Raw genomic sequence first — 12,009 nt, forward strand, 5'->3', positions numbered from 1 at the left:
GCTCTTTAAAGATAGGCTGAAAGATTCGGTAATAATAGTGGTAGGAACATGAACTTGTATAAATGGAAGTGTATGTTTTAAACAGATTATTTTCCGTACAACATCAGCCAACTACAGTACACCTTAAATTTAGCTCATAAGGCATGATGCTTGGGCACATTCCAAATCTGCTGCTTTTCAAATACGTTGCCCATGGCAACTCTCTGCAGTTCCTGTTGTCATTGGCAAATATTACGGGCCAGGATTTAGCGAACCCCAAAGTGTATCATGAAGTTCACCTGACCAACAGCTTTAAAAGATTTTGGTTCTGGGGAGCACAAGGGCCCACTCTACAGGTGTGATGCAACAGAGATCTAAAGTACTTTTAAAACAAAACATTGTTTATTCTATGAATCCAGTTAACATTTTATAAACCCACAGTAAACATCTTAGCAACTATCAACTCAAATACTTCCCCCAAAGAATACAGTACTCTATAAGTAACCCTTAATCTTTCCTAGCAACATCCATAAGACAAATACCCTCTTTAACAAAAACAACAGGTTTAAATTCTCTACTGAGAGCAGTTATCACTTTTAAATTGCCAAGTGATCTGAAGACATTCTTTTCATGCAGAAAGAGATCAAAATTACTCCTTGTTTGGCTGGATGCAGCTCTAACTCTGAAAACAAAACTAAACACTCGTTGTAGCTGCCAGCTCAAAAACGAAAGTAAAAGCAGACAGACAGCCCAGCTCCACCCACACTCTGACATCACTGCAGCTATTTGATAATCACCCATTTCTTAAAGGTACTCACATGACACAAAGACCTAGTGAGCAGGTCCCCTTTCTGCCCTATACTCTGCATTTTACATTAATAGTTGCGGCTTGAACTAATGTATGAACAAATGTTTTGTATAGATGTTATCTCTTGAAGGTTGCACCAATTTAAGCTCTGCCTTTTCCAGGTAAGGTGTTTGTGATTCTTCAAATTAATAAGAAATTGAAAGTGTACTAAAAATTCTGTGAAAAAGAATTGTCTCAGAAAGCTTTTAAATAATGGCAAATGCTTGGCTTTAATCTTCAAGGGAATCTCACTTTTTGTTTGACACCTTTTGTTCAAATTTTCAGCTACTATCAATAGCAATTTTGATAAATCTGTTAATTTAACTTTCTACACTGACTGAGCAAACCCTACAAGCCAAGAACCTGCAATGTTATCAGTGCTTGATATTTTAACAATAGTAACAAACATGAACTTGAATAGGCAGGAGAAAAAGTAACATCACACTCGTTAATTTTTTGCCATAGAGACCGATAATTTTGAAAAAAGGTGGATTTCCCAAATGGCCAATGGAAATAACCGAAGGACAAGATTTCAGCTTTAAGAGTTGTACTGTAACAAACAAACTAAAATAAACATGGATCAAACATTAATTAGCAGGCAACTTGTATATCAAACTAAAGAAAAGTTTGTAAACTAAAGCAATTGAAAAATGCCTTATGAAATACTTTCATTATACCCTACCGGCCGATTGTTATGTTGCAAAGCGATCGACGAGGCAGTGTTGAAACACAAAAGAGGTTCATTGAACTAAGGCGAACTATATGCCCTAGATAGCACAACTAATACACAGGTCCTGTTCCGGTGACTCTTGGGCTAACTCTGACTAAGCCCCCAATAGAAAGATTCGCACCTAAAATCCTGATAGGCTTACGTTTGTGTGCTGTTTCCCCATAGGCTCTAGGCCTGGCCCGTGAAGTATCGCCCCTTAAAATAGGCCAAGCTACCACACAGATATACTCCACTTGTGGTGCCATAGCCTCCAGGTTATGGGCCAAGTGCTGGAAAATGGGATTAGTGTAGACAAATCTTTGTTGACTGGTGTGGACATGATGGGTGAATGGAGTCCTCCTATGCTGTAAATGTCTATGGTTCTATGAAAGGAATCATCTCAAGGTCACTTCTAGCTCTCCAGCAGAAGTTCACCATGGTATGTTGAAACTTCTATTGTCTTTTGACAGTCCTTCCACTCAGTCTGGGTTTTCTGTATCCAGTTGTCACTATCAGGTTATACCTGGACGAATCCCTCTTCTCTCTGTCATGAGAGTATTTGATGAGCCAGAATTCTAGACATTCCTGTATCTGATTCCTTTAAATAGTTTAGTCAACTCTGGTAAAGCTATTTTTCTCATTGAGAGCTTCCCTTCTGTTCCCCATCATTTCCTGCAGAACAGTGAAGATCTGTCCCTAGAAGAATTCTAATTATTTTTCTGTATGTGCCTCCACAGATATTTTCCAGATCTGTGAGTTCATGTGAGAGATGCTAAAACCACTCCTCGGCACTTCCAATGGGTTTCTATTTGAGTTTCTCTTCCCATGATCACTTGGGCACTTCTTAGAACTGAGGTGTTTACCAGGAATTATAGATTTACATTATTTTTCAGAATTCTCGGTTTTACTTTAAAACGACATTTTAACTGACTAATTACCCGGGTTAGCTTTGACTCTTTGTTTTGGAAAATGTGTATTATGTTGGTCCCCCTCGGTTCTCTGGTGCGTAAGCACACTTGGTAGAAATGCACAGCGGTTTGCCAGCATCTGAGACAGAGAATAGGGTTGACATTCAAAATGTCAGGCTGTCTTTTATCTTAAGATGCCTGCTAACTGGCATTTTATTAACATGGAATATTTTTGCTGTCTCCCTGAGTTGTGTCACTAGAAGGAAAGCTGACTAGGTGCTTCCACTTTGAACTGGTTTCCAGGATGTATTTGAAAGCAGGCTGATTATTTTTCCGATCTTCGGCTCCACTTGCTGTCTCTTCCAACAGCACAACTGAGATGAGACCTGGATTTTCGTACAGGTTTAGGAAAATGCATCCTGCACTCCTTCAGTAGCTTCCAAAGAGTGCACCCAACCCATGCCTGGGTTTTTTGACGTGTAATGCAAGGTTCAGATTTGCAATGCAGTTAGAGTCACAATGGAGTGCAGGAGGAATCTAGGAGTGGAGATGAGCTGGTTAGAATGCTCCCCTCCATTCTCCAACACAGTCCGGCCTCTTGAATTTCTGCCCCACCCATTCGCCATGCCACTCAATGCCAATTTGCCTGTCGCAGTAAGAAGTCTTACAACAATCTGTCCTGGTCCGCCCATGTCGATGCTAACACCAAGAAAGCACAACAGCACCTATACGTCCTCAGGAAACTAAGGAAATTCGTCAAGTCCACATTAACCCTTACCAACTTTTACAGATGCACCATAGAAAGCATCCTATCTGCCTGCATTACAGCCTGGTATGGCAACTGCTCGGCCCAGGACCGCAAGAAACTTCAGAGAGTCATGAGCACCATCCAGTCCATCACACGAACCTGCCTCCCATCCATTGACTCCATCTACACCTCCCGCTGCCTGGGGAAAGCATGCAGCATAATTAAAGACCCCTCCCACCCGGCTTACTCACTCTTCCAACTTCTTCCATCGGGCAGGAGATACAGAAGTCTGAGAACACGCACGAACAGACTCAAAAACAGCTTCTTCCCCACAGTCACCAGACTCCTAACTGTCCCTCTTATGGACTGACCTCATTAACACTACACTCTGTATGCTTCATCCGATGCCAGTGCTTATGTAGTTACATTGTATATGTTGTGTTGACCTATTATGTATTTTCTTTTCTTCCCTTTTCTTCCCATGTACTTAATGATCTGTTGAGCTGCTTGCAGAAAAATATTTTTCTCTGTACCTCGGTACACATGACAATAAACAAATCCAATCTAATCCAACAGGCTTGTTTGGAATCACTAGCTTTCGGAGCGTTGCTCCTTCATCAAGAGTGTTCAGATGGGGGGGCTACGCTCCGAGGGCTGGTGATTCTAGGCAAATCTGTTGGACTTTGGCCTGGTGTTGTAAGACTTCTTACTGTCCACCCCCGTCCAACGCAGGCATCTCCACATCATTTGCCTGTCAACCAAAGGAGGGGAGCGGGTGTTCAGATTTTTTTTACCTTACTAAAGCAGGATTTATTTTCACAGTCAGAGCTTTCAGTTTACTTAAATCTGAGTGCCAGACATGAGATTTTACCAATATATTTTTTACATTTTTGAACACATTATGACACTTCCTCCAATGTAAGTACTTGCCTTGCAGGACAGTTAACTTGCCTTGCAGGACAGAGCCCCATGATGACACTGCATTAAAACACAACTATATTTCAATACAACATCTAATGGTGACATTTGAAGGCGTGGAAACTTTATTACACTTGCATTTCAGAAAGCCTTAGCCTTCCTCCACTTATCATGAGCTCCTCAAGGTGGTGTGTGTTGTTTTTCTAGGGCTTCCAACACCAACACCAGCACAGAAAAATAGTGTGTGGGAGGGGCTACAATTTTCCTGTGGTCCTCATTATATGGGTACTGACCTTGGGAGAAGTTTGTGTGCATTTTGTACCCAAGACCTTCCCAACCTACCTAAAGAACATGTGAAATGGCATTGGGTCAGGAAAGCATAGGAAAACTTATTCTCCAGCAACATAAACTTCCACCGTTTTGGATCTGATTTGCACCTCCATTGAGAGACAAAACTCTGGATTTCATAAAGTCGGATTGAACCTGCACCCATCCACTCCCATGACATGTTTAATTTCAAATGTGCCAAACCAGAACGTTGCCATAATATTCAAAGATTAAAGCCCTGACTTCAAAAGTCTTTAAACCTTTAGTTTTATTATTCACGTCGACATTTGACGGCAGTTGAATAGATGATGCATAGTGTATGCAAGGGAAGTTGTTTAAGTTAGCTGGTGGTGAACAACACCAAATGCTAATGCACACTCAGGTCAAAAGCGACTTCAAACCACCATGGGAGGGTAGTTACCAGAAGACCAACCGTCAGTGTGTAATGGATTAAAGGGTTTTGGTTAAATTTGAATTTAGTTGACTATAAATCCAAGGTAAATTAATGTTGATTTGATATTATGTACCTACGTTGGACATTATTATATTTTAGTTGTAGTTCTCCTGACCATTTTCTTCCGGTGGCCAATACTATCAAAAAGTATCCAAACATCTGAAGCTCAATAAGGAATGATTGATGATTGTAGCATTGCAGAGTAAGGACATTTCATGCCAGTCTGGCACAGCACTGTTATGGTGGGCAGCAGCAATCTGTCAGTTAATGGTGTGTGTCATTTCCATGGTGTTGCTGTCAAACCCTTCACTGTATTTCTGGATAGGAATCTTAACACTTTGCTGTGATTCTTTCACATTGTAAGCAGGGACGGCAGGTTTTAGAAGCTCCGTCCTTTAAGTAGCAAAACCCTCCAGCCAACCGATTCATTGGTCTTGTTTTCGCTCAGTTTAAGAGAATTATCGTCGCACCATTTTACAAACTTCTCCATTGAGTCCCCACAGTTTTACTTCATTATTCCGGACAAGTACCGGATCATCGGCATACTTCAGGATCGTCATATCGTTTTACTTTGATCGGCAATCATTCGCATAGAGAATAAAATGCAATGGCGACAATACACAGCTGAGGAGATAATTTGTTAACATAGACTCCAAGTAAATCCCGGAAAGTAACGTCCTTTGGGTCCTGTTGTGAGGGAATTCGCTGATCCGAAGTATGAGTAGGATCAAGGTTTTCAATTTTTCAATAAGCTTGAATATTTACATGGTATTAAAAGCGGAAGAAAAGTAATCAAAGATAGCGTGAGCATAGTTATCTAATCTATCCATGTGCTGTTGAATGAAATGGCCCACAGTCAGAACAGCCTCCTCCACTGACATAAGTTTGATAGGCAAACTGTAACTGGTCAACATGTGGGGCAACAGCATCTAAAAGATGCTTTGACGCAATGTGGCTAAACTGTGACTAATGATGCAAGAGCAACTGGTCGCAATCATTTGGTTTAGGAGGCCATGGCTTCTAATGCAGCTGGGCCGATAATGGCTGATATCCAACTGCATGGAACAATATGTATGCCGAACAATATCTGAAAGACCAGAGAGAAAGGAAATGCCAAATGATGAACACATTCCTTAAGGATTCTTCTGTTGATTTGATCTGAGCTGCGTGCTTTCTGTGGATGCATTTGCTTGAATCGCAAATCTACCTCCCATTTGTTGATAGTAACATGAGATCCTTTTGGTTCGTGAAGTAAAGCCTGCTGTTTATTCCTTGAATTCATCATCTTCAAACCAGCTAAAAAATCCATTAAAATCATTCGCAATATCACAAGGATGATCTGTGGACAAAAAAAGGGTCATTTCTCTTTTTGAAGCCTGACATTTTATGCATACACTTCCATGCATCTCTGGAATTATTTGTCCGAACACAGTTATGCAGCCTATCTCTGTATGCATCTTTCACCCTTGATTTTTAGTTTGTCAAGCTTGTCTTGATCGCACTCAACGTTTTTCTGTAATTATTGCTTTTAAGTCCTTTGTGATCCAGGCTTTCTTATTTGGATAGGTCTTAAGCGTTTTAGTTTGAACATGAAGCTGTTCACAGAAGATGATGTAATAATTTATGATACCTGCGCTCTTAACTATATCTTCATCCAATATTAAACATTCCAATTCGTGTTATCAAAGCAAATTCACAGATTTTGAATAGCCACATTATTCCAAACATACATCCTACCCAGGGTACCTGCAGATGTATCCAGTGTATGCAGTGATGCAGAGTGAAGCCAACAGCTCGGGTTTAATTCCCGTACCAACTGAGGTTATTCATGAAGGCTCCACCGTCTCAACATTGCCCCTCGCCTGAGGTATGCTGACCCTCAGGTTAAACCACCGCCAGTCAGTTCTTCCCCTCAAAGGGGAAAACAACCTATGGTCATCTGGAACTGTGGCAACTTTACTTTATGCAGTAAGCCTAGATTCTATGAGGCCACAACACCAAATGGAGCAATGTTAAGAACAAACAGAAGCCAGCTAAGGGAATTGTATAACTATATAACGCCCAGCATTCTAATTTCATTTAAAACACATCCGAGGATGAAATTGGAAAGTGAAATTGTGAAACCATGCAAACAACCAACACTGATAATGCACATGATGACAAAGCATCTACAAGTCGAGAGCACCTGTGTGGCCAATCTGGGGTTCCGATTATGCCTTCACTAAATCCACCAGGTAAAATAATTGCAGTTTCCATACAAACTTGCATTTCACTGTCACCGTACCTATGCAATGAATGGGTGACCCATTGTACTCAGTAGTTCAACTGCGTAGGTTGTACTATTGATTTCCAATGATCCAGATACATATCTTTCAGGATTATGCCTGATAAGATGTTCATCATGCTCGCTCCCGTGTCGACCTTGGCTCTGAGAGTGTGTTTACCACTTTTCTTTGGGCATCTGATGCTGATGGTAGCAAAAGGCTCCAACTGTTTGACTTCATCCACACATTGTGTCACATTCACAATGCAGAAGACCTGTTTTCTTTCCAATTGAAGATTTTTCCACTCTGAATCCTCACCCTGGAACTTCTGGCGGCTAACCTCTTGTCTGTGCTTGCGCTAAAGTGGGTTTCTGGAATACTCCTGGTTGTGGCTCGTATGCTGCATGTACTTTTTGTTCAGTAAAATCTTATTGTTAGGCTTGCATGTACCTCCAGATGTAATGAAATGAAAAGAAAATCGCTTATTGTCACAAGTAGGCTTCAATGAAGTTACTGTGAAAAGCCCCTAGTCGCCACATTCCAGCGCCTGTTCGGGGAGGCTGGTACGGGAATTGAACCGTGCTGCTGGCCTGCCTTGGTCTGCTTTAAAAGCCAGCGATTTAGCCCAGCGTGCTAAACCAGCCCCTACATAAGCCCACATACCTTACAAAGATCTTGGAACACAGAACAGCTTTGTGGTGGATGCACAGTAAACCTCACTTCCCACAAGGCTTGCTTACTTTCTGCATCCTGGCTACTGCGCCTATATTGGCAGTTGCACAAAATGCTTGCAGGTATTGTTGTCCAGCCACAAGGGCGTCATATTTTCTACCATCTTTTAGCAGAATGTTAATATCAGGACATTTTGCACTCCTGCTCTTTCTGGCAGGGAGGGTGCAGACGATCAAGATGAGCGTACTGCCAAGATTCCTCTTCCTGTTTAGATCCATACCGATATTCATTCCCCCAAGGCCTTTTTCCAAGGAATAGATAAAATGATTATGGCATTTGTGTGTGTGTGGTTGGGGGGTGGGGGGGAAGAAAGAGAGAGAAGAATCCAAGGATCCCTAAGACTACAATGCAGAGGAGAAGAAACATGAGCAGCCTGGCCCTTCCGAGCTTGCAATACTACCACAGGGCAGCCACAGCCAAGAGAGTGAGGGAATGGGGAAGGGAGCCGAGCAAAGAAGGATAAAATGGAGGAGTCCGCCTGTAGTGGAACAACCCTCCGAGCCCTAGCCATGACAGCGCTGCTGCCCCCCGCCCCCCCCCCCCCCCCCCCCCCCCCCCGCCCCCCCCGCCCCTCACCAACAGACCGCAATTTGTCAGAGTAGGTAACAACACCTCCTCCACAATAGTCCTCAACACCGGGGCCACGCAAGGATATGTGCTCAGTCCTATACTCGCACAACTGTGTGGCAAGATTCAACTCCAATTCAATCTATAAGTTTGCAGATGATGCGACTGTGGTGGGTCGTATCTCAAACAACGATGAATCAGACTACAGAAGGGAGACAGATCACTTGGTTGCATGGTGTACCAAAACCAACCTCTCTCAATGTTGGAAAGACCAAGGAGCTGATCATCGACTTCAGGAAGCGTAGCACGACCCCCAGCCCCCCCCCCCCCCCCCCCGTCCCATCTACATCAATGGCTCCGAAGTAGAGATGGTCGATAGCTTTAGGTTCCTGGGGGTCACCATCACCAACAGTCTATCCTGGCCCATTCATGCTGATGCAACAGTCAAGAAAGCCCAACAACGTCTCTACTTCCTACGGAAACTAAAGAAATGTCTGCATCGACTCACAAACTTCTACAGATGTGCCATAGAGAGCATCCTATCCTGCTGCATTACAGCTTAGTATGGCAACTGCTTGACCCAAGATTGCAAGAAACTGCAGAGTGTGGTGAACTCAGCTCAACGCATCACAGAAGCTTGCCATCCTCCCATTGATTCTGTATACACCTCCCACTGCCTTAGGAAGGCAGACAGCATTGTCAGAGATGCCTCACACCCAGGCTTTGCCCTCTTCTAGACCCTTCCATCAGGCAGACGATACAGGAGTCTGAAGACCTGCACATCCAGACGTAGGAACAGCTTCTTCCCCACAGCTACTAAACTCCTTAATGATTCTCCCTTGTACTGATCTGTTCCCTGTAAGGACACTATTCACAACGCCCTATGCTGCTCTTGTTTGGCCCTTGTTTCGCGCTGTAACCAATCACTATCTGTTGATGTACCATTGTCAATAAACTCTGACGATTATTCTTTTGTCTACTATGTACGTACTGTGTACGTTCCCTTGGCCGCAGAAAAATAATTTTCACTGTACTTCGGTACATGTGACAATAAATATCAATCAATCAAACTATGTTTAAAAACCTGGAACCAGATGAGACAACACTTCGGCTAAACTGAGATAACCACAAATTCCCACCAGCCATGTTAGACACCACTTTTAAGAAGTGGAGACAGGACGAGGGGACTTTTATATAGGAGGCAGACTTGCAACCCTGGACGAGCTGACGGAGCGACTGGAGCTAATGAACGGACAGGAGCTCCGACATTTACAAATCAAAAGCTTTCTCCGCAAGAAGACGCCGAGGTACCCTAGGGCCCTGAGAGACATGATGCTGGAGGAACTGCTGGCCACTGACATTATGGAGAAGGGGAACTGTGAGGACATTTACACATGACTTTTAGAAAGGGCAAGAAGGGGGGCATGGCAGCACAGTGGTTAGCACAGTTACTTCACAGCTCCACGGTCCCAGGTTCGATTCCTGGCTTGGGTCACTGTCTGTGCGGAGTTTGCACGTTCTCCCCGTGTCTGCTGGGTTTCCTCTGGGTTCTCCGGTTTCCTCCCACAATCCAAGGATGTGCAGGTTAGGTGGATTGGCTAAATTGCCCTTCGTGTCCAAAAAGGTTGGGTGGGGCTATTGGGTTACGAGGAGGTGTGGGCTTGGGTAGGGTGCTCTTTCCCAGCCGAATCGCCACCTTCTGCACTGTAAATTCTATGATTCTATGAACACAACTAGGCGGGGCATGACAGAAATGGGAGGACAAACTAGGGACAGAAGTAGGGTGGGGACTCTGGAGCGAAGCACTAAGTAGGGCCAACTCCACCATCTCCTGCACAAGGCTAAGCCTCATGCAGCTTAAAGTGGTACACAGAACACCACTAACCAGAACCTGAATGAACCTCTTCCCAGAGGTGGAGGACAAGTGTGAATTGTAACAATATGGATATTGTGTGGGAGATAAAGAGTTAACAATTTCATGTAAATGCTTCTTACCACCAGATGGTGATCAAGTGCAGTCACATATATATCCCGTGATGACCCTTGATCATCACGGGATATATATATAGGAGAAGGTATTTATGTGTGAGATAGAGTAGTTGTGTATTTGAGTGTTCTGTAGTTAAGAGTCATAGCATAGTTTATTTTAACAACCTTATACTTAGGAATAAGTTCAAATCTAATTTAAGTAGTGTTAATAAATCAGCTTTGTTAATTTATTTAGCTTAATGTTCTTTGTTAAACACGACGCATTCAAGACATCCAGACAAAGACAACAGAGAACATCACATGAATGATGCCAGGGAAGCCCAGCCAACTATGCCCACATGTTCTGAGCCTACCCCAGACTTGACAGGTTCTGGATAGCCTTCTTCAAGGCGATGTTCAAGGTTGTGGGGGTGAGGGTGAAGCCATGCCTGAGTGTGGCAGTCTTCAGGGTATTGGACCAGCCAGTCGCGCAACAATCACCAGGCAGGAATGTTCCCTTCCAGTCGGGGAACACTTCAGCAGTCGAGGGCATTCAGCCTCTGATCTCCGGGTAAGCGTTCTCCAAGGCGGCCTTCAGGACCCGCGACAACGCAGAATCGCCGAGCAGAAACTTATAGCCAAGTTCCGCACACATGAGTGCGGCCTCAACCGGGACCTGGGATTCATGTCGCATTACATTCATCCCCCACCATCTGGCCTGCGAAATCCTACCAACTGTCCTGGCTTGGTACAATTCACACCTCTTTAACCTGGGGTTACCCCATCTCTGGATCTGCAAAGATTTAATCACCTGCTAATGCTCGCATTCCAAGCATTGTTTGGCATCTTTGAATTTGTCTATATATGTGTTTCTGGAACAGACCTCTTCATTCACCTGAGGAAGGAGCAGCGCTCCGAAAGCTAGTGACATCGAAACAAACCTGTTGGACTTTAACCTGGTGTTGTCAGACTTCGTACTGTGCTCACCCCAGTCCAACGCCGGCATCTCCACATCATACATATGGGGAAGAGGGCTGATGCCCTTGCTTTTGCTTCCTTAATCGCATGCTGGAGAATCCTGCTTGGCTGGCAATCAGCAGCACCACCCTTAGCTGCGGATTGGTTGGCAGACCTGTTGGAATTTCTCCACCTGGAGAAGATCAAATGCACCATCCGAGGGTCGGATGAGGGTTTCCACAAAGCGTGAGGGCTGTTCATCAGCCTGTTCCAAGACCTGTTCGAGGCCAATAGCGGGTAAATGGGCGGGGTGGGGGTGGACATTAAGGGCAGACAGGACCACACAGAGCAGATAGGAACAAAGGTTGGGGGGGGGGGGGGGCGGCAGCAGGAAAGGAACCAAGGGAACCATCAGGAGGGGACATGGGAAAAGTCTGAGGAAGGGGCCAGATGGCCCCCCACAAAGCAATGGGGCAACAGCAACAAATACAAAACGAAAGAGGGCCTACAGCATCTACGATGGAAGAAAGGGCCCTAAGATGGAGCCTGAACAGCAAAAAGGGAAGGAGTGGGGGAGGAGCCAATGAAAGGGGAACATGTAAATTGTACATCTGTCTCACTCACCTATTGT

General features: G+C 44.1%; 1 protein-coding gene across 7 annotated transcripts in view; it reads left to right on the forward strand.

Moving 5' to 3' along the window:
- LOC140394858 (double-stranded RNA-specific editase 1-like) overlaps window positions 1–12,009 on the forward strand; it is a 424,458-nt gene that overhangs the window by 328,538 nt on the left and 83,911 nt on the right. The window lies entirely within an intron of this gene.

Source organism: Scyliorhinus torazame, chromosome 2, assembly GCF_047496885.1.
Source record: "Scyliorhinus torazame isolate Kashiwa2021f chromosome 2, sScyTor2.1, whole genome shotgun sequence".
NCBI lineage: Eukaryota > Metazoa > Chordata > Chondrichthyes > Carcharhiniformes > Scyliorhinidae > Scyliorhinus > Scyliorhinus torazame.